Here is a 27,291-nt window from a genome sequence, read left to right on the forward strand (position 1 = left end):
GAGGGAGAAAGGGAAGCAGGCAGGCTGTTTGTGTCTGAAGGGGTCCTCCATGTGAAAGTGGTGTGTGAGAGCCAGTATGAACACAGCTAAGCTCAGTTCTAGCTCTATGTCCTGGTATGTTGCACAGGTTTGAACCATGCATAAGTGAGGTGGCAGTTCATCGTTGGCACCCCTGACCATGAGAACTGGCTCTGCCAGGAGTTGCACTGGCACCTCCACACACAAGGCCAGATGGAGTGCTGCTACTTAAGCATGACCAATGTCTACTGGACATGCTCCCTTCATGGGAATGCTCAGGACCAGGACTCCATGGCGTATCACATCTGGGTGTGGATAGCACACTCACCGATGGACCAGCTAAAGTACTGCCACTATGGGAGCATGATAGTGAGTGGCTACATTGACAATCAGCAGATATTGTGGCTGAGCTATGCCCAGGAGGATGCCATTCCCCTCCCAGCAGAAGTTTCATCACAGACAATGCTTGTTCCATGACAGACACCCCTTGGTCCATCACAGACCCCCTCATTCCAATGTGTCATTCATCTAGCCCAGTGAATTGGCGACACAGTAGAGGCAGTCTACATGTCCGATTGTGCTACTTCCAGAACCCCGAGCTTTTATCTGGAGTGCCTTTCTGAATGTGCCTATGCCTCCAGGATGGCCCTAAACATATACTGTGTGACAGGAATATACACCTGCAATAGGTGATGGAGGGACAGACGTCCCCTTTGAGCACCCTATCAACTCTCCTGTCAACACTTTGGCTATGGCCAGACTCAATAGGCATTGAAACCACAGTAGCCACACTCCCCTGTTCAAATTCTTTGCCCTTCACCTGTCCTATATCTGTGGGTTCAGTGGACTGGGTAGGTGTAGGCCTACTGGTTGAGGCCGAGGAAAAGGAAGGGGGTGACTGGATGTCAACCTCTGTGTAAGATTCAACCTCTATGCTCCCCAACTGTGCCTCAGTTTCACTACCATCATCATCAGTGTCTGATGAGACACTTGACATCAGGTGACACAGGGCCCAGACTCCCACTGTTATGATCAACATGATAAAAATGGAGAAACACAGACATACATTATTACCTGCATTACTGTTGTGCAATATATGTTAAACAACTGACAGTGCTGCCACTGATACAGACAGTACAGCAATACACACAACGTGCCTAAAATAAGACATTATATTTCTAGAAATTGATCTGCAGTACTGAAATAACTTGATTTGGTTTACCATCTGCAGAAGGCCTACTTTGCTGGATTCCCAATGATCCTGAAATAAGTTAAGCAAGAGGTAAAGCCAATGTCATTACATTTAACAGTAAGACAGGGATTACTACATGTACTCCTCTATCAGCATGATGTGTTACGTCAATCAGAACGTGGTTGACAACTCCAAACTGAGCTTAGCACTGTACTAATATTCAGTCCCCCAAAAATAAAACACATGTGATACAGAAGTAACTTTTATTTCAATTGTTTTATTATAAAACAGTATTGAACTGGTCACATAACAAAGCCTACCTGGAAACTCTTCCTGGGACTGAGAAAGATGGGCACCCACATCAAATCACATATTGTGGGCCACTCTGCTGTGAGTTGTCCTGTTGCACAAGATTTGCCAGGAATTCCTTATTGGGAATGAGAGGTGAGTCTGCAGCAGGCCCACTCCCCGGTTGCCCTTTGATCTCAGGCAACAGCAGCTGCATGCTTACGTGCAGATGTGAGGATGTCAGTGGCTCTATGGTGCACCTGCTTATAAGTATGGCCACCCATGGCATTTATGTTAGCAATAAACTGCTGCCATAATCTCAGCCTCTTTGGCATATTGGGACTACCCCTTCCAAGAAGAAAAGCTCTGTGTTGAAGGAGCGCATCCACAATGATTGTGCTCTTTGCCTCACTGAAGGGGGGGTTTGCACCTCAATTAAATTTTTGGTTGGTCCTAAAACACAACAGAATGATAATACACATAACTATCACATAACTACAAAGTAACTGTTACCGGATAAAACAGTTAAGGTAGGCAGTCAGTAGTACCCACTAGAAAAACATAAAACATACTACAGGTGTGAAATACTAACGACAGGCAAAATGCAAAACAAGGAGAGTAACAAGGGCAACATATCCTTGTATGTGCCATAGCAGTAACTCAACTGTGCCCCCCAAAATAAAAGTCCATTCTATTTTGTGACAGAACAGTAACTTCTCTTTGCTCCCCCTACCCACTAAAGAACAGACACATGAACCATTCTGTTAATAAAACACATTTTAAATGCTAAACATGCATTCAAAGGACCTGTTCCTGAAACATTTGTAGATATGTATCATACAGCTCAATATTTTCATGTATTGTCCATCATTTGTACCTCTGAAATTGCTTGATAAACATGGCCATGCCATCAGTACACTTCTAACTAATGCATACAAATAACAGTGTAAAAGGCTTTGCTTCACATTATTCATTAATATATTCCAGCATATGCATTATGTAGGTAAAAAAACTGGCAATATACCTGCTGGAGTTCAATAGTCCTCTGTAAAGATAGCTTGGGAAATAGTTTGCTTTGCTGAACATGTAGCAAGTATTCTCACCATCAGTCTGGCTAGCTATACATTTGCCGTTTTATAAAGGAGTAGATTATTAATGAACTACATCTGTCTAGGCTGTGTTTCAGATATGCTACTTTCAGCATAATCAACTGAACTGCATGATAAGCAACCAATCTTGTTGTGGAGCTATTCAAGAAGTTATAAAGCAAACATTTAGACTCCATGCTGTTTTTCACTGTGGATTTCAAAAGTAGTACAGTACAGACACAGAAAGTCTACACAGACAGAATGTTAGGAGCTACTGCTGCTTAACTCCATTTGTATGTGTTACAAGCTGCAGGCAATTCTGCTGCTGCTACCAATAGGTCTAGCCTGCAACAGAGAATAGTTTTCAGGCCACATTTAACTTATCACAACATACATGACATGGACATTGTAGAGTGCTACATGGTAGACAGGGCCTCATCTCAGAGCCACAGCATTTACCTACCCATGTATTGGCTGTGTACTGCATGCATTACACTCAGTCTTGAACTAGCACTATGGCATCTGCTGCATTTACAAGGTAAGTCCTGAACATGTACTGTATTGTATAACATTATGATAAGTCCTCGTATTTCATCACTTGGTGCAATAACCAACTACAAGGTGGGAGATTTGTACAGAAATTCACGTCACATGTGACAGCAGAAATTTATTTGACTTTTATGTGTCCATTAGCAAGTAGTAGGCCTCAGGCCTCAAAGATTCACACATTGATACCTCCCCAAAGTAATGATTACCACTGCATGCCCTCACTTTAGCACCATACATTTGAAATGGGAAATCATAGCAGAAAGAAGGTCGAAAGTAATGAGACAGCTGTTTCTGACTTCATCACCCTCACAAGATCAAACCAGCAGGATGCAAAACAAGGAGAGAAAAAAGAGAAACATAGCATTGTTTATGTTTTAACAGTAGTTCAGCCTGGCTCCACCCCCCCTTGTAAAACATTATAACCTTGCATGTTCCATGACAGGAACGCACCTTTGTTCCCCACCTCCAAAACAGCAGTCTATGCTTGTTTGTGACATCTAACCTACCATTAATTTGATGGCAACTGCATGTTATAGAGCCCCAGTGAATATCCTCACACATTTTAAGGTAAATTATATAGACTGGCTTACCCACTGCATGTAAAAACAAAAAAAGAGAACCGTACGTTCACAAATAACTAGAAAACAAGTCTTTTATTCCACAAAATGTCAGTATGAAGCGCTTTTCATTAAGCTGGATAGGAAAACTTCATCAGATAAAAAAACCTTGCTTAACTAATGTTTAAATATACATCATGTGACTACTTTGGTCATTAAAACACATTCCTTATTCATTAACATGTCATTGAATTTAAACATACAGTACATTATTTTAACATTTGTTGACCTGGAAAGTCTGACTAGGACAGAGCCTATTTTCAGCGGAGGCCCAGGGAGAAACACTTCAGATGCATGTTTTTTGGATTGTGGGAGGAAATCAGAGTACCCAGAGGAAACCCATGTGAGTGCAAGGAGAACCTGCAAACTCCACACAGAAAGCACCTCAGCTGAGAATCAAACCAGAGAACCTTTAGCTGTGAGGTGAAAAGGTTAACTGCTGCACCACTGTGCCGCCTAGATAACTGATGAATGATCAAGAAATACAGAAAGGTAGGACACAGCTGTATATTTGCAAGGAATAATCATAGCTGCTTGAGTGATCAGTTATTGCACTACATCCAAATATAGTATATTGCACTTGGTTGTGTGAGGAATTACATCATGCATTAGCTGCAAAGGTGTTTGTGGGGCAAAGATGTCTAAGCCCCCACCCCATTTTGTGACAGTGCTTTGCAGTGAGATTTGGGATCCAGACCTATGTAATCATATTGCATGTGTTCTAGTAGTTTCTATCGTGTATGTCATAGATTTATTTTCCGCATTTCAACTAATTCTCCATGTTTTATACTTTATTCCTTTTTTGTTTTGGGGCGGGCACTGTTTGTGCAATGAGCCATTTAGCACAAATGACTTTAGCCATGCGTGTTTCATTTGCACGTAGAGTGGAAATGCACAGACTGGATGAATGGGCCACCCAGGTAGCAGACAGGACTCAGACAGCCAGAAACATACACCAGATACATTCAATTAATACTATTGGGCATCGCGCAAACACATTTCCCAGCAGCATGCATTCTCAGACAACATGTTTGCAGGATAGTAAGTGATGCACAACACTTTAAAATGTTGGAAAAAACAGAAAGTGTGCATTCCCAGTAAGTGCAATACCTGCAATTGGTGAGAAAACATCATTCTACATAGGTCTTGATCTGTGATAGGTATGGCTGTCATTCCTGAAGAGCGTTTGAGACTCAAAGATGGGGTGTCCAGGCTGTTTCAGAGGGACTATAGTGGCTCAGATTACAAGGACAAGGCACGGAATAGTCTAGCCCTGGCTCTGAACAGTGCTACCAGTATCCCCCGCACTGGTGAACAATGTAGGCGTCACTATAGAGACCTCAGAATGAGGAAGAGGGATACCCTTGATCATTGGATCAAGGAATGTAAGACTGGGGGCACCCCACAGATGTGTAAGTATCACTTACAGATACTACATGTCAGAGTTAAAAGCTAGATATAGTCAGGATTGGTATGCTTAATGGTATTCTGTTCTGTTCTGTTTTTTTCTGCAGCCATCACAGATTGAGAATTGAATGTGCAAACTCATGCTGCTAGATTGGCATGGATGCGATATGCATGTGCTCTTAACAGTAAACAAAGGTATTTGTTAGGAGTTGATACTGTTAAAAGGAAAGGTAATAGAATATAGTCAAATACTTGTATCAATGTTTTGTATGTCACATATGAAGTTATTAATGTTCTCAGTTTTCTTCTCTCACACCAACTCTTTTCTTTCATTTTTTTTTTTTTTTTAATTTTGTGTTTATTTTATTTTTTCCCACAGGACAGCAGGGTAGGGCTCTCCCATGGGATCCACCTGCCCCCACTCCACTGGCTACAGCACTGCTGCAGAGCATGTCTGGTGCAGAATCTGGTAGCACCCCTTCTGCCATCCCTGCACTACCCGACCCCTCAGGTAGTTTTGCCCAGAGGATAGGCCTGTTGCTCCCTCCGGGAACAGTGGCAGAGGTGGTGAGTTTGCCCATAGCTTAGCATTTTCAAAACCATCCAGTCATGGCAAAGTGCAGGAAACCAGCCCTATTTAAACCCAGCAGGTGGGAATACATGTCACAACTGGTTGTAGCTTCCCCTTATAGGCACTATGTCTGGAATGGGAGAGGATGTGCACTTTCGGGCCCAGCCCTGGGGCATCCAGGAGTCCAGAGTCATGGCAGGACTCCTTGTGAAAGACCATGACCAGAGACGGCTGCAGGGCCAGTACCAGGGTTCCCATTACAAAGCGGAAGCCTGGGACCGTCTGGCCTATGACCTCACCAGTGCCACTGGCATACCCCAAACTGGTGAGCAGGTCAGGCATCACTACGCTGACCTGAAGTGGAGAAAGGGGGATCTCTTGTGTCAGTGGATCCAAGAGGCTAGGAGGACAGGGGATGTCCCAGCCATGTGTAAGTATCAGTCCACTACCTGTTTAATAATTGCCAGCTCGTATATTATGGATAGGTATGGCTAAATATTCCTCTTATGTCTTTCACAGCGGCAGGTGAGCAGGCTGCGAACCAGAAAGCCCATGGCTGTAGACTGCAGCGGTTGTGATGCAAAGCAGGTTAGTAATACTCTTGTATGTACTGTCATAGGAAATAAATCTAAAAGTAGTAGTTAGTTAATTGCCTGTATAAAACCTGTATTGTTTAAGGCATGTACTGCATACACCAGAGAATAGGGCACGAAGAGTCTCATATAGGTTGTATGTAAATAAAAGCATAATAGCCTGACAATAATGGTCTAACTTCTGGAAAGCATGTGTTTACTCTGGTATCATATGGTAATGTAGAGTTGCAATCACTTAATAGTACTGTTGTATTAAGCACTATTACCCACACTGTGCTACATAAATAAAATGTGTAGAAAAGTCTGTTTATGACTGTTCTAACCCCAAGAGGACATATAGTACAACTGAGAGAGACTTAGACAGAAAACAGTGAAAAGACAGACAACAAAATCCAAATATCGCACTCAACTGTGATGTGAACTGTTGTACTTTTAGCACACACAGCCATGGTTCGAATCCTGGGAGTGGTAGTAGGCTGTATGCAGAATCATACCCCACAACTGTACAGATATGTCCAGAATGTCCAGTAAATCGGCCCATATCTGCCCCCTGGCAAATCAGTGGGATGATCCCACACATTTACACAGCAAACAAGACATACAACTGATTGTCAGACATCTATAAGAACAAATCAGTCACTGTAGCAACTCCCCAAAAGGTTATGAGAGTAATTAGCCAAGTGTCAAAGGAAAAAACTTCAAAGACCAATACACGTAAGGTTCAGTTAAGGCACATTTAATAACTTGCAGCAAGGAGACAAAAAACATGCAAATACAGGATTTTGCCTAAATTTAACAGGAAGTATGCTATTCTTATACTGTTTTACAAGACATGGCCTTCTATAGCTGACGTAATCAAAAACAACTTTCAGTATTGTTCTACAGCAGATGTTACTCAGATTTTCTGCTGACATGACTTGATTTGTGAGAAACTTTTTGAGAAAAACAACCTGGCCTTGTTGGGGACTAGCCCGTTACAAGCTTCTATTGTATAGTTCTAATGCATGTGTTACATTTCAAGGTACTTTTCTAGCTCAGACACAAGCAAATGCTGACTGCAGTTCATATTTTCAAGCAGTCTTTGTTCTAATTATCTATAGCTTCTGCAGCTGTGTATTTTCTCACATCACAAGTGGAACTCCTTGTCTAAGTTTCATAACATTTATACAAGTGGTATTGTTCTATTCATTATTTTCCTGACACAACCAGAAATCATCTGCTTCTCAGTAAATTTCCAAGGCATAAGCAAAGATTTTAGCTGTGCATATTTCATGACAATACAAGGTCAGAAAGCTTCTGCAATTTGTACAGATTTATGCAGTGTAAAATAGAATAAATGTGTTAACCCTTTTCAAGCTCTAAATGCACTAAGCATATTACTAATACATATACTAATACACATTTTTCTGACATTTCCCCCCTTTTAATACATTTATTCTACTTTCAAAATAAGCATAAACAGTTTTTTTCTTCTCCTAACCTCTTCCTACTCAGGATTTGCAGTTAAGAGAGTCATTCAGTTTAAATTTATGAAAGCATTTCAGTTTTTCAATAGTTCTTCAAATTCAGCACTTTGATATAAGGTCTCAGAAACTGACATGTCTATAAAGTCTTTAATCAGTCTTTTCATGCAGGGGATGCCTCAACAAACACATACTCCCAGTAGGAGCATTCCTACACAAATGGCAATCAAGATGTTCATTAGGATGGTACCCCACCCCCCCAAACCATTTCTGGAAAAAGTCCATCAGTGGGTTTGGGCCTGGCTTTGGTCATGGCCGACACCTGCTGAATTACCTCAAGATGGTTGTCTATCTCGTGTTTATGGTCAGGAATATACGAACAGCATTCTTCCTGGATTAAAGCGCAAGTACCACCTCTCACCGCTAGGGTGAAGTCGAGAGCCATGCGGTTTTGAAGCACTACAGTTCTCATGGCATTCAGTTCATCAGTCACCAATTCGAGAGTGGAAAAAGTTGCGTTGCTCATTACTTCGAGACGTTTAGACAATTTTCTCAGGTCCCAAATCAATTTCACTGCTCCATATGCTGGTAATATGCCCGCCCACGATATAACGCTATCACTCAAGTCCATGTGTGTCAGTCCATTGCCTACAGAATGATGGTTTTTCCAACATGCATTGATTTGTCCCACTGGATTTACTGGTTTCTTGATGACCTCTCGGACATTTCAAATTTTTCCTCGAGGCAAAACTGCAGTGTGTCATATGGCCGGAACCAGGTAACCCAAAAAACAACTGCTGGACCAATTCTCAGGTAACCATTTGTATGCCTTTCTGCCACACACAAAATAACAGTCCTCTACTTTAGTAGTAACCTTACTGTGAATATACACTTGCCCTGCATGAAACATTTTTCTATCAATCATAGACAGCTGTTTATAAAGAACAGAATTGTGTTTTACTTCATCAAGTGTTTTGTGCATCAATCCAAGAAATGAATCATAGTTTGTATTACAAGAAAAATCTGCATTGTTACCTTTAGTGTAACATTTATAAGGAACAGTCACATTGCAATTGCTCCAACCCACCTGAACAGTATCATTTTTATAAAAGCACAGTTCCCTTTTGTGGAACAGACAAGTGCAATGCTATCTTATCTTGTGATGTAATGGTTGAGGTATCATAAATCAAGTTTTCCCAGGTCTCATTGACCCCTAGGGGGACTGTAGTCATTAATAACCCCCCGTATGCCGTCAGCAAAGCTGTGCAAATCCAGCAATTTGAAACATTGAAAGTCTCAGCATACACATATTTAATTGCCTGGTAAGTGTTAAAGTTTGGATGCCAGTCTATGAGTAATGCTTCACGTTTATTCAGTTCAGTTTGTGTGGCTGGGAAAAGGAAAGGCCACAGCAAAAAGATTATTGTCACTAGTACAGTTAACAGGATGATTATGCAATACTTCTGAGGAAAGGGTTGTTCTGCATTCCTGTTTCTTCTGGACTCTATCATTTTTACTCTTGGCATGTGACAAGATTTTTGTTCAGTTCAAAGTTTTTGACTAGTTTGCATTGCATCAGGTGGATCCAGGAGGCACACTCTGTTATCTTGACTGCAGTGGGTGTCGACAGAAGCACTTGATATGGACCTTCCCACTTTGGTGATGCCCAATTCTTTTTCTTTATTGTCTTCACCCAGATCCAGGTACCTGGGACCACTGCCACTTCTGACGGTCTGGTTTGTTCTTTATCTGAAACAGAATTTGACTGCAACATATGTTTAGAATTTAACAGATTTCTCATGTACTCTGCGAGTGTACAGTCGGCTTCCTGGTCTGCAGGCATGAGAGGTTTCCACTGAGGTATATAATAAGCCCTTCCAAATAGTTTTTCAAAAGGAGTCAATCCTTTTGCATTTGGAACAGTTCTCATGCTCAACAGTGCCAGGGGCAGACAGTACACCAAATTCCTCTGCGTTTCTACTGTTAACTTACTTATCTTACTCTTTAAAATCCCATTATGCCTCTCTACTAGCCCTGCAGATTGTGGGTGGTATGCACAATGATTTTTTAAAGAAATACCAAAATGTTTACTTAACTGTTGTATGGTCTGGTTTATGAAGTGTGTGCCGTTGTCACTGTAGATCCTTTCCAGAATGCCGAATCTAGGAATGATTTATTTAACGAGAATTTTCACCACGGTTCCCGCATCTGGATTTTTAGTCAGAAAGGCTTCCACCCATCTGGAAAACATATCTACAGTGACAAGACAATACTTCTTATTTTCACATCTGTTCAATTCTATGAAATCCATACACATAGTATGAAACGGATACGGTGGTGTAGGGAAACTCCCTTTCTTGGGCTTTAATGCCCCTTGTGCATGATGTTTATTACAAACGTGGCACATCGATCAAAATTTTTTAGAGTACTTTAAGAATCCGTATGTCATGAACACTTGGTTTACAAGCATTACCATCCCCCCAGTTGGGACATGGCACTGCCCATGGCTCAACAAAGCTGCATATCTAAACAAATTAGATAGCAATATCGGTTTCCCTTCTTTAGAGATGTACAGCCCCTTTTCGAGAATTGCTCCTTGTTTTACCCATCTTCGTTTTTCAGCTTGCATAGTAAGTGTCTGCATTGTCTTTAACATTTCTCCATCTAAAATCTCAGAGGGTTGTAATTCCTCATTCAAAACAAATACTTCTGAAGCTGCCTGCTTTGCAGCTGTATCAGCTCTTGCATTACATTTTGAAATCCTATCCTGTTGCTTGGTATGAGCTGTGCATTTACAAATAGCTACTTTCTGAGGTAACTGAATAGATTCTAAGAGATCTAAAATAAACTGTGCATGATTGATTGGTTTGCCAGTAGATGTTATCATTCCTCGATTTTTCCACTGTTGTCCAAAGACATGTACAGTAGAGAAAGCGTACTGGCTGTCAGTAAAAATATTTACACATTTACCCTTTGCTAAGGTACATGCCTGTGTCAAGGCAGTCAATTCTGCTGCCTGTGCAGATAAATTGTGTGGTAAGGGTTTTGCTTCTATAATCTCAGTATCAGAAACTACTGCATATCCTACTAGGTTCTGTCCTGCAGGACCCCTTTTGCACGAGCCATCCACATAGTATGTCACCTCGGCATCATCCAAGGGGACATCCGTGAGATCTTTTCTAGGCAGTGTCTTTTGCTCAATCACCTGCAGGCAGCTGTGTGGTGTGCCATCTGCAGGAGTTGGGAGCAAGGTAGAAGGGTTCAAAGTCGTACATCGTTCAATTGTCATATGAGGTTGGCTCAACAATATAGTCATACAGGAAAGATGCCTAGCAGGGGAAAGATATGTTACCTTCTCTTGCAGTAAAATAATCGTGACTGCATGAGGCACTCTCAATGTGATAGGGTGGAACAAAACTACTGAGGCAGAAGCCTGTACTGCCATTGCAGCTGCAACTACTGCTTGTACACAGTGAGGTAAAGACCGTGCCACTGGGTCTAGTGGTGATGAATAATAAGCAATAGGGCGTTGCTTGTCCCCATGCTGCTGTGTTAACACTGATGTCATATAATCTTGCTTACAATCTACAGTTTGGAAAAAACGTTTATGATAGTTTGGTAATCCCAAAACTAATGAGGACGCTATTAACTGTTTCAGTTTGCAGAAAGCAGATTCTGCTTCTGGTGTCCATTGTAACAAATCCTGTGCTGCCATAGGCTTTTTATAAATCAGGTTAGTCAGCAGTGCAGATTCCAAGGCATAGTTTGGAATCCAGCTCCGACAAAAATTAGTCGTACCCAGGAAGGACATCATTTCCTTCTTGGTAGTGGGTTTTAGTGCTTGTAAAATCGCTATTTTTCTGTCCTCATCTAATGTCCTACCCTCCTTGAATATTACATATCCTAGGTATTTAACTTGTTTTTCCAAAGCTGCAGTTTATTTTTGTTTACTTTATGTTCTTCAGTGGCTAAAAATTGTAATAGCGCTATGGTATCTTCTTTACAATCTTGCTGGGTGGGGGCCACCAGCTTGATATCATCAACATAAAGTAAAATCTGACTACTTCTCGGTGGGGTAAATCCCGCCAAGTTGCTTGCCATTTCTTGTGAGAATATTGTCGGACCTTCACAATATCCCTGTGGTAGTCGCGTATATGTATACCTTTTCCCCTGAAATGTGAATGCAAACCAATACTGGATGTCAGGGTGTATCGGTATCGAGAAGAACACATTGCTGATATCTACCACAGAAAAATATTTCTGTTGAGGTTTTAAATCATTCAACAGGGTGTGTGGGTCTGGCACCGTAGATGCCCTTGGTATTATTGTGTCATTTACAGCTTGTAAATCTTGGACCATACGCCATTCTCCATTTGCTTTCTTAACAGGAAATAAGGGCGTGTTACATGGTGAATCAGGAGATTCCACCAGCACCCCTTCCTTAAGTAAAGCTGCTATAATAGGTTTGATTCCTACCTCTGCAACTTTTCTTAAGGGATACTGTCTTTTCTGTGGTCTAAATGCTGACTTTGGTGTAATAATAACTGGTCCCACTGTACGAATAAGTCCTACATCTGACTTTCCCGTTGACCAAAGGGTTTCTGGTATATTCTGTAAGGCATTCTCTTCCTCCTTTAATAGGAGTGCTAATCAGCTGTTCTTGCTAGACTGCAAGTGTACAGCTGGGTGGATCTGAGTTATCCAATTCAACTTCTGCATTTGTATTCCCTGTTCTGACAGTTCTAATTCTGTCTGCTTCTCCCATCTCGTAACCTTTTCTCCTAAGTCTACCCATTCTACATTCTTGTCCTTAGTTAAGCTAATGTGTGGTAATCGATTAGATTTATAGAGTGCAAAAAACTCCTGGGGCAATGAACAGCTGGCTGCACTGTTCCCTTCCATGTCCCAGTACAGATTATGTAATATCAATCTGTTTGCACGATTTCTAAACAATTCTGGCTCATATTCCTTATCAGGTCCTGGTGCATTACAATAATACAGAGTACAGTGCAACAAATGCTGTTTATCAATGTCAAGGGAGGGGAACTTGCTGATGGCTACATTCATCAACTCTTCGGTTACTGCCCCTGGACCAGCTGTAACCAAGTCCTGGCTGTACCAATAAAACATTTCACCCTCCGATTGCACTGCAAAGGTATCAATTTGTTGCTGTGCTTCCATACCCTGCATAGTCGGAACTACTGCTATACTAAATAGCTGCATAAGGTCTCTGCCCAAGAGATTTACTGGGCAATTTGCAGAAACAACAATTTTGCTTTTCTGGGTCAATCCTGAAACAGGATCAGTTATTGCAATATTATGGGAGAGGGGCTCCCGATACAGCTGCCCATTAGCTGCTTTCACTAATATGTAATCAGGTGACTCTGAATTCTCTGGCAGTTTGGAGGGATGTATCAGGCTCCATGATGCCCCTGGGTCACACAAGAATTTGACTTCCCTCCCTTCTACCAGGAGTGTAACTTCTGGTTTCATGTCTGCTAAATAGAGCTCTAAGCTCAATAAAGCTAAATCCAATATTTCATTTTCTTCACTATACTTAACTTCCTGCACTTCCTCTATTTCTTCTGTCACATCCTCTACTCCCTCTATCACATTTTCATTTGTCATTTCTCTGCTATCCCCTTCTAGTGATTCTTGACTATCATATAGTCAGTCCTCACCTTCCTTGTCTTCTGTGGTTGCCTTCTTGTTTTTCTTGCAATCCCTTGCCAAGTGTCCCTTTTTACCTCATTTAAAACTTTCACCCCTTTTCTATCGCCCTTCAAAGTCCTCTGATCGCTGATCTGATTGTTTGTTTTCTTGGGCATTTCTCTTGCCCTTTTTCCCGGACTGTAATACATAAACTTCTGCTCCATCTTCTACAGAAAATACTTGGGCTTTCTTTTTCTTTTTGCTATTAAAATGCCTTTTGGCATGCCTAGCATATTCAAGTAATGACTGTAATCTGCTTGTACGATGATCTACCATGTGCTTTGTAATAAAACTGCTTATGGGTGCAATACTGCCTTTCAAAAATGCATTCTTTAGCTGCTGCTCATATGGGGAATCTTGTGTCTGATCTTCAGGAACCTGCATTCCACAATGGTTATTAAAACATTCTAACAGTCTGGCATAATATCTGTCAATAGTTTCACCTTCTTGTTGGATGCATTGATTAATGCAAGTCCGGTCTGCCCTAGGCTTCCATTTCTCAGAGATACGGTCTGTAAGACCTTTCACTCTGTTGTCTAGCTCTGCGCTGCTATGTGGGAGGGGTCTGAGCGCAGCGTCATGGGGATTCCAGTCGCCACTAATCATGGGCCAATCTGGTCCCACAATTTGTCTGACTACTTTTTCTTCCTCTTCTCCATTTAAATTATAACTTAGCCTCATTCCTTGCAAATCTTCTAAGAACTTTCTAAAATTAACTTTTGGATGGAGAATTTCCTCAGTGGCTTTTTGGATGTCTTCCGGAGTCCAGCATCTTTACACTAGGATAGTTGGGTCCTGACCTTCTTGCCCTGCCTGAGGATTAGGCACTTCTATAAGTGGGCATCTTTCTTCTTCACTCATAGATCGTGAATTCCTACCCATTTGATATAGATCAATGTCCCCTTTTGAATCACTTGCCCGTGTTCAAGACCTGGTTTCGATGGGATCTCTAATAAACGGTTTTGCTTTTGTATTGTCTCTATTTACAGTGACAGCAGGATACCGTGGGGGTGGACTAACTTGTTCACTTGCTTCATATTCTGGTAAGAGAGGCGGAGGGGCCGATGCTATTACTAAGTTATTGTCCTCCTTGTCTAAAAACATTGCTTTTGAATTATTGCTTTTTTGTTCCCTACGGTTTACTTCTTCAATCCACCTGTGTGCCTGAGGAATTCCTAACTGACGTTGCTTTTTTACCCGACCTTTAGAATTGGTTTTAAGCTGTTTGACATGTTTGATAAGCGAGGATTTTTCTAATTTACCATCAAATTCATACTTATTAACCCATTTTGAATAGTATTTAATATTATCAGCACGCTGTGGCTGCATGTATTTCGCGTCTTCGGTTAACGGCGGATTTTGGGATCTTTTTGTGCAATTATTACCCATTTTGTTCTACCCTTTTAATTGTTACGTAACTCCTTATTTTTTAACGTGGCACCACGGATTTTGTTATAGTCTCTTCAGAATGACTGCCTACCTGCTCTGTTTCCCTGATCTATGATAAGACAGCAATCTTTTTTGTCCCTGACTTATAAAAATATAGTCCTGACAAAAACAATGCAAATCTAGTCCCTGATCTAAAACAGCCAAAAAAGGTAGATTCACCTTACCTGAGCCTTCATGATTGATCACCTGGTTCGTGTAAACCCATCCTTCAGTCGCAGATCAGAAAGTGGCTGGCCTCTTTTGTACGACAATTCAGTCAGAGGGCTTTTCAAATAAGAAAAAACGTTGTGGTTTCTTCCCTGTACGGTTTTAAGCCACCTGGCCCGTCTGATCTGAGTCGAAGTGAGGATTTCCGGTCCGAAGGACCAATCTGCCAAAGGTAAAAACTTCAAAGACCAATACACGGAAGGTTCAGTTAAGGCACATTTAATAACTTGCAGCAAGGAGACAAAAAACATGCAAATACAGGATTTTGCCTAACTACTAACAGAAAGTATGCTATTCTTATACTGTTTTACAAGACATGGCCTTCTATAGCTGATGTAATCAAACACAACTTTCAGTATTGTTCTACAGCAGATGTTACTCAGATTTTCTGTGATATGACTAGATTTGTGAGAAACTTTTTGAGAAAAACAACCTGGCCTTGGTGGGGACTAACCCGTTACAAGCTTCTATTGTATAGTTCTAATGCATGTGTTACATTTCAAGGTACTTTTCTAGCTCAGACACAAGCAAATGCTGATTGCAGTTCATATTTTCAAGTAGTCTTTGTTCTAATTATCTATAGCTTCTGCAGCTGTGCATTTTCTCAGAGCACAAGCGGAACTCCTTGTCTAAGTTTCATAATATTTATACAAGTGGTATTGTTCTATTCATTATTTTCCTGACACAAGCAGAAATCATCTGCTTCTCAGTAAATTTCCAAGGCATAAGCAAAGATTTTAGCTGCACATATTTCATGACAATACAAGGTCAGAAAGCTTCTGCAATTTGTACAGATTTATGCAGTGAAAATAGAATAAATGTGTTAACCCTTTTCAAGCTCTAAATGCACTAAGCATATTACTAATACATATACTAATACATATTTTTCTGACACCAAGTATGTCCCATCTCCACCCCATGTTGTCAAGCTGTGACCAGAGTGTGTACAGTAAAAGAGTGAGACGTATGTGCATAATAGTAATGTGGAAACTGGTCATTTGTGTGGCAACATTGAGGTAGTGCTAACAAACATTGCTCCCATACATCTGTCAGATACGAACACTGTGCCTATAATTAAAAGATTGATACCCAGTACTGGTACTGTTTACTCTGGTATTGTATGGCATTGTTAGTGTTGCAGTTGCTCAGAATAATAAAGTATTACTCATCACTGTCACCCACACTGTACTACATAATACAACTGTCTAGGAAATCCTGTATAAGAGTGTTGTAATTACAAGATCAGAATGTAAAACCACAGGAGAATTTTAGACAGAAATCAGACAAGAGATACACAGCAATATCTATATAGCACACTCAACTGTGATGGACAGTGTTTTATTTTTAGCAGACACAGCCATGGTTCGAATCCTGGGAGTGGTAGTAAGCTGTATACAGAATCATACCCCACAAGTGTACAGAAATGTCCAGAATGTCCAGTTATTCGGCACATATCTGCCGGCTGTTTCAGAGGGACTATAGTGGCTCAGATTACAAGGACAAGGCATGGAATAGTCTAGCCCTGGCTCTGACCAGTGCTACCAGTATCCCCCGCACTGGTGAACAATGTAGGTGTCACTATAGAGACCTCAGAATGAGGAATAGGGATACCCTTGATCATTGGATCAAGGAATGTAAGACTGGGGGCACCCCACAGATGTGTAAGTATCACTTACAGATACTACATGTCAGAGTTAAAAGCTAGATATAGTCAGGATTGGTATGCTTAATGGTATTCTGTTCTGTTCTGTTTTTTTCTGCAGCCATCACAGATTGAGAATTGAATGTGCAAACTCATGCTGCTAGATTGGCATGTATGCAATACGCATGTGCTTTTAACAGTAAACAAAGGTATTTGTTAGGAGTTGATACTGTTAAAAGGAAAGGTAATAGAATATAGTCAAATACTTGTATCAATGTTTTGTATGTCACATATGAAGTTATTAATGTTCTCAGTTTTCTTATCTCACACCAACTCTTTTCTTTCATTTTTTTTTTTAATTTTGTGTTTATTTTACTTTTTCCCACAGGACAGCAGGGTAGGGCTCTCCCATGGGATCCACCTGCCCCCACTCCACTGGCTACAGCACTGCTGCAGAGCATGTCTGGTGCAGAATCTGGTAGCACCCCTTCTGCCACCCCTGCACTACCCGACCCCTCAGGTAGTTTTGCCCAGAGGATAGGCCTGTTGCTCCTTCCGGGAACAGTGGCAGAGGTGGTGAGTTTGCCCATAGCTTAGCATTTTCAAAACCATCCAGTCATGGCAAAGTGCAGGAAACCAGCCCTATTTAAACCCAGCAGGCTGGAATACATGTCACAACTGGTTGTAGCTTCCCCTTATAGGCACTATGTCTGGAATGGGAGAGGGTGTGCGCTTTCGGGCGCAGCCCTGGGGCATCCAGGAGTCCAGAGTCATGGCAGGACTCCTTGTGAAAGACCATGACCAGAGACGGCTGCAGGGCCAGTACCAGGGTTCCCATTACAAAGCAGAAGCCTGGGACCGTCTCGCCCATGACCTCACCAGTGCCACTGGCATACCCCAAACTGGTGAGCAGGTCAGGCATCACTACGCTGACCTGAAGTGGAGAAAGAGGGATCTCTTGCATCAGTGGATCCAAGAGGCTAGAAGGATAGGGGATGTCCCAGCCATGTGTAAGTATCAGTCCACTACCTGTTTAATAATTGCCAGCTCGTATATTATGGATAGGTATGGCTAAATATTCCTCTTATGACTTTCACAGCAGCAGGTGAGCAGGCTGCGAACCAGAAAGCCCATGGCTGTAGACTGCAGTGGTTGTGATGCAAAGCAGGTTAGTAATACTCTTGTATGTACTGTCATAGGAAATAAATCTAAAAGTAGAAGTTAGTTAATTGCCTGTATAAAACCTGTATTGTTTAAGGCATGTACTGCATAAACCAGAGAATAGGGCACGAAGAGTCTCATATAGGTTGTATGTAAATAAAAGCATAATAGCCTGACAATAATGGTCTAACTTCTGGAAAGCATGTGTTTACTCTGGTATCATATGGTAATGTAGAGTTGCAATCACTTAATAGTACTGTTGTATTAAGCACTATTACCCACACTGTGCTACATAAATAAAATGTGTAGGAATGTCTGTATATGACTGTTCTAACCCCAAGAGGACATATAGTACAACTGAGAGAGACTTAGAAAACAGTGAAAGACAGACAACAAAATCCAAATATCGCACTTAACTGCGATGTGAACTGTTGTACTTTTAGCACACACAGCCATGGTTCGAATCCTGGGAGTGGTAGTAGGCTGTATGCAGAATCATACCCCACAACTGTACAGATATGTCCAGAATGTCCAGTAAATCGGCCCATATCTGCCCCCTGGCAAATCAGTGGGATGATCCCACACATTTACACAGCAAACAAGACATACAACTGATTGTCAGACATCTATAAGAACAAATCGGTCACTGTAGCAACTCCCCAAAAGGTTATGAGAGTAATTAGCCAAGTGTCAAAGGAAAAAACTTCACAGAACAATACATGTAAGGTTCAGTTAAGGCACATTTAATAACTTGCAGCAAGGAGACAAAAAACATGCAAATACAGGATTTTGCCTAACTGCTAACAGGAAGTATGCTATTCTTATACTGTTTTACAAGACATGGCCTTCTATAGCTGACATAATCAAACACAACTTTCAGTATTGTTCTACAGCAGATGTTACTCAGATTTTCTGCTGACATGACTTGATTTGTGAGAAACTTTTTGAGAAAAACAACCTGGCCTTGGTGGGGACTAGCCCGTTACAAGCTTCTATTGTATAGTTCTAATGCATGTGTTACATTTCAAGGTACTTTTCTAGCTCAGACACAAGCAAATGCTGATTGCAGTTAATATTTTCAAGCAGTCTTTGTTTTAATTATCTATAGCTTCTGCAGCTGTGTATTTTCTCACAGCACAAGTGAAACTCCTTGTCTAAGTTTCACAACATTTATACAAGTGGTATTGTTCTATTCATTATTTTCCTGACACAAGCAGAAATCATCTGCTTCTCAGTAAATTTCCAAGGCATAAGCAAAGATTTTAGCTGTGCATATTTCATGACAATACAAGGTCAGAAAGCTTCTGCAATTTGTACAGATTTATGCAGTGTAAAATAGAATAAATGTGTTAACCCTTTTCAAGCTCTAAATGCACTAAGCATATTACTAATACATATACTAATACATATTTTTCTGACATTTCCCCCCCTTTTAATACTTTTATTCTACTTTCAAAATAAGCATAAACAGTTTTTTCTTCTCCTAACCTCTTCCTACTCAGGATTTGCAGTTAAGAGAGTCATTCAGTTTAAATTTATGAAAGCATTTCAGTTTTTCAATAGTTCTTCAAACTCAGCACTTTGATATAAGGTCTCAGAAACTGACATGTCTATAAAGTCTTTAATCAGTCTTTTCATGCATTGGATGCCACAACAAACATATACTCCCAGTAGGAGCATTCCTACACAAATGGCAATCAGGATGTTCATTAGGATGGTACCCCACCCCCCCAAACCATTTCTGGAAAAAGTCCGTCAGTGGGTTTGGGCCTGGTTTGGTCATGGCCAACACCTGCTGAATTAACTCAAGATGGTTGTCTATCTCGTGTTTATGGTCAGGAATATACGAACAGCAATCTTCCTGGATTAAAGTGCAAGTACCACCTCTCGCAGCTAGGGTGAAGTCGAGAGCCATGCGGTTTTGAAGCACTACAGTTCTCATGGCATTCAGTTCATCAGTCACCAATTCGAAAGCAGAAAAAGTTGCGTTGCTCATTACTTCGAGAAGTTTAGACAGTTTTCTCAGTTCCCAGATCGATTTCACTGCTCCATATGCTGGTAATATGCCTGCCCACGATATAACACTATCACTCAAGTCCATGTGTGTCAGTCCATTGCCTACAGAATGATGGTTTTTCCAACACGCATTGATTTGTCCCACTGGATTTACAGGTTTCTTGATGACCTCTCGGACATTTCAAATTTTTCCTCGAGGCAAAACTGCAGTGTGTCGTATGGCCGGAACCAGGTAACCCAAAAAACAACTGCTGGACCAATTCTCAGGTAACCATTTGTATGCCTTTCTGCCACACACAAAATAACAGTCCTCTACTTTAGTAGTAACCTTACTGTGAATATACACTTGCCCTGCATGAAACATTTTTCTGTCAATCATAGACAGTTGTTTATAAAGAACAGAATTGTGTTTTACTTCATCAAGTGTTTTGTGCATCAATCCAAGAAATGAATCATAGTTTGTATTACAATAAAAATCTGCATTGTTACCTTTAGTGTAACATTTATAAGGAACAGTCACATTGCAATTGCTCCAACCCACCTGAACAGTATCATTTTTATAAAAACACACAGTTCCCTTTTGTGGAACAGACAAGTGCAATGCTATTTTATCTTGTGATGTAATGGTTGAGGTATCATAAATCAAGTTTTCCCAGGTCTCATTGACCCCTAGGGGGACCGTAGTCATTAATAACCCCCCGTATGCTGTCGGCAAAGCTGTGCAAATCCAGCAATTCGAAACATTGAAAGTCTCAGCATACACATATTTAATTGCCTGGTAAGTGTTAAAGTTTGGATGCCAGTCTATGAGTAACGCTTCACGTTTATTCAGTTCAGTTTGTGTGGCTGGGAAAAGGAAAGGCCACAGCAAAAAGATTATTGTCACTAGTACAGTTAACAGGATGATTATGCAATACTTCTGAGGAAAGGGTTGTTCTGCATTCCTGTTTCTTCTGGACTCTATCATTTTTACTCTTGGCATGTGACAAGATTTTTGTCCAGTTCAAAGTTTTTGACTGGTTTGCATTGTGTCATGTGGATCCAGGAGGTGCACTCTGCTATCTTGACTGCAGTGGGTGTCAACAGAAGCACTTGATATGGACCTTCCCACTTTGGTGACACCCAATTCTTTTTCTTTATTGTCTTCACCCAGATCCAGGTACCTGGGACCACTGCCACGTCTGACGGTCTGGTTTGTTCTTTATCTGAAACAGAATTTGACTGCAACAAATGTTTAGTATTTAATAGATTTCTCATGTACTCTGCAAGTGTACAGTCGGCTTCCTGGTCTGCGGGCCTGAGAGGTTTCCACTGAGGTATATAATAAGCCCTTCCAAATAGTTTTTCAAAAGGAGTCAATCCTTTTGCATTCAGAACAGTTCTCATGCTCAACAGTGCCAGGGGCAGACAGTACACCCAATTCCTCTGTGTTTCTACTATTAACTTACTTAGCTTACTCTTTAAAATCCCATTATGCCTCTCTACTAGCCCTGCAGATTGTGGGTGGTATGCACAATGATTTTTTAAAAAAATACCAAAATGTTTACTTAACTGTTGTATGGCCTGGTTTACGAAGTATGTGCTGTTGTCACTGTAGATCCTTTCCAGAATGCCGAATCTAGGAATGATTTCTTTAACGAGAATTTTTGACATGGTTCCCGCATCTGGATTTTTAGTCAGAAAGGCTTCCTCCCATCTGAAAACATATCTACAATGACAAGACAATACTTTTTATTTTCACATCTGCAATTCTATGAAATCCATACACATAGTATGAAATGGATATGGTGGTGTAGGGAAACTCCCTTTCTTGGGCTTTAACGCCCCTTGTGCATGATGTTTATTACAAACGTGGCACATCGAACAAAATTTTTTAGAGTAGTTTAAGAATCCGTATGTCATGAACACTTGGTTCACAAGCTGTACCATCCCCCCTGTTGAGACATGGCACTGCCCATGGCTCAACAAAGCTGCATATCTAAACAAATTAGATGGCAATATCGGTTTCCCTTCTTTAGAGATGTACAGCCCCTTTTCGAGAATTGCTCCTTGTTTTACCCATCTTCGTTTTTCAGCTTGCATAGTAAGTGTCTGCATTGTCTTTAACATTTCTACATCTAAAATCTCAGAGGGTTGTAATTCCTCATTCAAAAGAAATACTTCTGAAGCTGCCTGCTTTGCAGCTGTATCAGCTCTTGCATTTCGTTTTGAAATCCTATCCTGTTGCTTGGTATGAGCTGTGCATTTACAAATAGCTACTTTCTGAGGTAACTGAATAGATTCTAAGAGATCTAAAATAAACTGTGCATGATGAATTGGTTTGCCAGTAGATGTTATCATTCCTCGATTTTTCCACTGTTGTGCAAAGACATGTACAGTAGAGAAAGTGTACTGGCTGTCAGTAAAAATGTTTACACATTTACCCTTTGCTAAGGTACATGCCCGTGTCAAGGCAATCAATTCTGCTGCCTGTGCAGATAAATTGTGTGGTAAGGGTTTTGCTTCTATAATCTCAGTATCAGAAACTACTGCATATCCTACTAGGTTCTGTCCTACAGGACCCCTTTTGCATGAGCCATCCACATAGTATGTCACCTCGGCATCATCCAATGGGACATCCGTGAGATCTTTTCTAGGCAGTGTCTTTTGCTCAATCACCTGCAAGCAGCTGTGTGGTGTGCCATCTGCAAGGGTTGGGAGCAAGGTAGAAGGGTTCAAAGTCGTACATCATTCAATTGTCATATGAGGTTGGCTCAACAATATAGTCATACAGGAAAGATGCCTAGCAGGGGAAAGATATGTTACCTTCTCTTGCAGTAAAATAATAGTGACTGTATGAGGCACTCTCAATGTGAGAGGGTGGAACAAAACTACTGAGGCCGAAGCCTGTACTGCCATTGCAGCTGCAACTACCGCTTGTACACATTGAGGTAAAGACCGTGCCACTGGGTCTAGTTGTGATGAATAATAAACAATAGGGCGTTGATTGTCCCCATGCTGCTGTGTTAACACTGATGTCATATAACCTTGCTTACAATCTACAGTTTGGAAAAAACGTTTATGATAGTTTGGTAATCCCAAAATAAATGAGGATGCTATTAACTGTTTCAGTTTGCAGAAAGCAGATTCTGCTTCTGGTGTCCATTGTAACAAATCCTGTGCTGCCATAGGCTTTTTATAAATCAGGTTAGTCAGCGGTGCAGATTTCAAGGCATAGTTTGGAATCCAGCTCCGACAAAAATTAGTCTTACCCAGGAAGGACATCATTTCCTTCTTGGTAGTGGGTTTTGGTGCTTGTAAAATCGCTATTTTTCTGTCCTCATCTAATGTCCTACCCTCCTTGAATATTACATATCCTAGGTATTTAACTTGTTTTTTCCAAAGCTGCAGTTTATTTTTGTTTACTTTATGTCCTTCAGTGGCTAAAAATTGTAATAGAGCTATGGTATCTTCTTTACAATCTTGCTGGGTGGGGGCCACCAGCTTGATATCATCAACATAAAGTAAAATCTGACTACTTCTCGGTGGGGTAAATCCCGCCAAGTTGCTTGCCATTTCTTGTGAGAATATTGTCTGACTTTCACAATATCTCTGTGGTAGTCACGTATATGTATACCTTTTCCCCTGAAATGTGAATGCAAACCAATACTGGATGTCAGGGTGTATCGGTATCGAGAAGAATGCATTGCTGATATCTACCACAGAAAAATATTTCTGTTGAGGTTTTAAATCATTCAACAGGGTGTGTGGGTCTGGCACTGTAGGTGTCCTTGGTATTACTGCGTCATTTACAGCTTGTAAATCTTCGACCATACGCCATTCTCCATTTGCTTTCTTAACAGGAAATAAGGGCGTGTTACATGGTGAATCAGGAGATTCCACCAGCACCCCTTTCTTAAGTAAAGCTGCTATAATAGGTTTGATTCCTACCTCTGCAACTTTTCTTAAGGGATACTGTCTTTTCTGTGGTCTAAATGCTGACATTGGTGTAATAATAACTGGTCCCGCTGTACGAATAAGTCCTACATCTGACTTTCCCGTTGACCAAAGGGTTTCTGGTATATTCTGTAAGGCATTCTCTTCCTCCTTTAATAGGAGTGCTAATCACCTGTTCTTGCTAGACTGCAAGTGTACAGCTGGGTGGGTCTGAGTTATCCAATTCAACTTCTGCATTTGTATTCCCTGTTCTGACAGTTCTAACTCTGTCTGCTTCTCCCATCTCGTAACCTTTTCTCCTAAGTCTACCCATTCTACATTCTTGTCCTTAGTTAAGCTATCGTGTGGTAATCGATTCGATTTATAGTGTGCAAAGAACTCCTGGACATTGAACAGCTGGCTACACTGTTCCCTTCCATGTCCCAGTACAGATTACTTAATATCAATCTGTTTGCACGATTTCTAAACAATTCTTGCCATATTCCTTATCAGGTCCTGGTGTGTTACAATAATACAGAGTACAGTGCAACAAATGCTGTTTATCAATGTCAAGGGAGAGGAACTTGCTGATGGCTACATTCATCAACTCTTTGGTTACTGCCCCTGGACCAGCCGTAGCCAAGTCCTGGCTGTACCAATTAAACATTTCACCCTCCGATTACACTGCAAAGGTATCAATTTGCCACTGTGCTTCCATACCCTGCATAGTCGGAAATACTGCTATACTAAATAGCTGCATAAGGTCTCTGCCCAAGAGATTTACTGGGCAAATTGCAGAAACAACAATTTTAATTTTCTGGGTCAATCCTGAAACAGGATCAGTTATTGCAATATTATGGGAGAGGGGCTCCCGATACAGCTGTCCATTAGCTGCTTTCACTAATATGTAATCAGGTGACTCTGAATTCTCTGGCAGTTTGGAGGGATGTATCAGGGTCCATGATGCCCCTGAGTCACACAAGAATTTGACTTCCCTCCCTTCTACCAGGAGTGTAACTTCTGGTTTCATGTCTGCTAAATAGAGCTCTAAGCTCAATAAAGCTAAATCCAATATTTCATTTTCTTCACTATCCTTAACTTCCTGCACTTCCTCTATTTCTTCTGTCACATCCTCTACTCCCTCTATCACATTTTCATTTGTCCTTTCTCTGCTATCCCCTTCTAGTGATTCTTGACTATCATATAGTCAGTCCTCACCTTCCTTGTCTTCCGTGGTTGCCTTCTTGTTTTTCTTGCAATCCCTTGCCAAGTGTCCCTTTTTACCGCATTTAAAACATTCACCCCTTATCTTTCGCCTTTCAAAGTCCTCTGATTGCTGATCAGATTGTTTGTTTCCTTGGGCATTTCTCTTGCCCTTTTTCCTGGACTGTAATACATAAACTTCTGCTCCATCTTCTACAGAAAATACTTGGGCTTTCTTTTTCTTTTTGCTATTAAAATGCCTTCTGGCATGCCTAGCATATTCAAGTAATGACTGTAATCTGCTTGTACGATGATCTACCATGTGCTTTGTAATAAAACTGCTTATGGGTGCAATACTGCCTTTCAAAAATGCATTCTTTAGCTGCTGCTCATATGGGGAATCTTGTGTCTGATCTTCAAGAACCTGTATTCCACAATGGTTATTAAAACATTCTAACAGTCTGGCATAATATCTGTCAATAGTTTCACCTTCTTGTTGGATGCATTGATTAATGCAAGTCCGGTCTGCCCTAGGCTTTCATTTCTCAGAGATACGGTCTGTAAGACCTTTCACTCTGTTGTCTAGCTTTGCGCTGCTATGTGGGAGGATTCTGAGTGCAGCGTCATGGGGATTCCAGTCATCACTAATCATGTGCGAATCTTGTCCCACAATCTGTCTGACTACTTTTTCTACCTCTTCTCCATTTAAATTATAACTTAGCCTCATTCCTTGCAAATCTTCTAAGAACTTTCTGAAATTAACTTTTGGATGCAGAATTCCTTCAGTGGCTTTCCGGATGTCTTCCGGAGTCCAGGGTCTATACACTAGGCCCTGCCTGAGGAATAGGCACTTCTATAAGCAGGCATCTTTCTTCTTCACTCATAGATCATGAATTCCTACCCATTTGATATAGCTCAATGTCCCCTTTTGAATCATCTGCACATGTTCGAGACCTGGTCTCGATGGGATCTCTAATAAACGGTTTCGCTTTTGTAGTGTCTCTATTTACAGTGACAGCAGGATATCGTGGGGGTGGACTAACTTGTTCACTTGTTTCATATTCTGGTAAGGGAGGTGGAGGGGCCGATGCTATTAGTAATTTATTGTCTTCCTTGTCTAAAAACATTGCTTTTGAATTATTGCTTTTTTGTTCCCTACGGTTTACTTCTTCAATCCACCTGTGTGCCTGAGGAATTCCTAACTGACGTTGCTTTTTTACCCACCTTTAGAATTGATTTTAAGCTGTTTGACAAGTTTGATAAGCGAGGATTTTTCTAATTTACCGTCAAATTCATACTTATTAACCCATTTTGAATAGTATTTAATATTATCAGCACGCTGTGACTGCATGTATTTCGCGTCTTCGGTTAACGGCAGATTTTGGGATCTTTTTGTGCAATTATTACCCATTTTGTTCTACCCTTTTAACCGTTACGTAACTCCTTATTTTTTAATGTGGTACCACAGATTTTGTTATAGTCTCTTCAGAATGACTGCCTACCTGCTCTGTTTCCCTGATCTATGATAAGACAGCAATCTTTTTTGTCCCTGACTTATAAAAATATAGTCCTGACAAAAACAATGCAAATCTAGTCCCTGATCTAAAACAGAAAAAAAAAGGTAGATTCACCTTACCTGAGCCTTCGTGATTGATCACCTGGTTCGTGTAAACCCATCCTTCAGTCGCAGATCAGAAAGTGGCTGGCCTCTTTTGTACGACAATTCAGTCAGAGGGCTTTTCAAATAAGGAAAACCGATGTGGTTTCTTCCCCGTACGGTTTCAAGCCACCTGGCCCGTCTGATCCGAGGCAAAGTGAGGATTTCCGGTCCAAAGGACCAATCTGCCAAAGGAAAAAACTTCAAAGACCAATACACGTAAGGGTCAGTTAAGGCACATTTAATAACTTGCAGCAAGGAGACAAAAAACATGCAAATACAGGATTTTGCCTAACTACTAACAGAAAGTATGCTATTCTTATACTGTTTTACAAGACATGGCCTTCTATAGCTGATGTAATCAAACACAACTTTCAGTATTGTTCTACAGCAGATGTTACTCAGATTTTCTGTGATATGACTAGATTTGTGAGAAACTTTTTGAGAAAAACAACCTGGACTTGGTGGGGACTAGCCCGTTACAAGCTTCTATTGAATAATTCTAATGCATGTGTTACATTTCAAGGTACTTTTCTAGCTCAG

Source organism: Protopterus annectens, chromosome 3.part1 (assembly GCF_019279795.1).
Source record: "Protopterus annectens isolate FY-2018-M chromosome 3.part1, PAN1.0, whole genome shotgun sequence".
Lineage (NCBI taxonomy): Eukaryota > Metazoa > Chordata > Ceratodontiformes > Protopteridae > Protopterus > Protopterus annectens.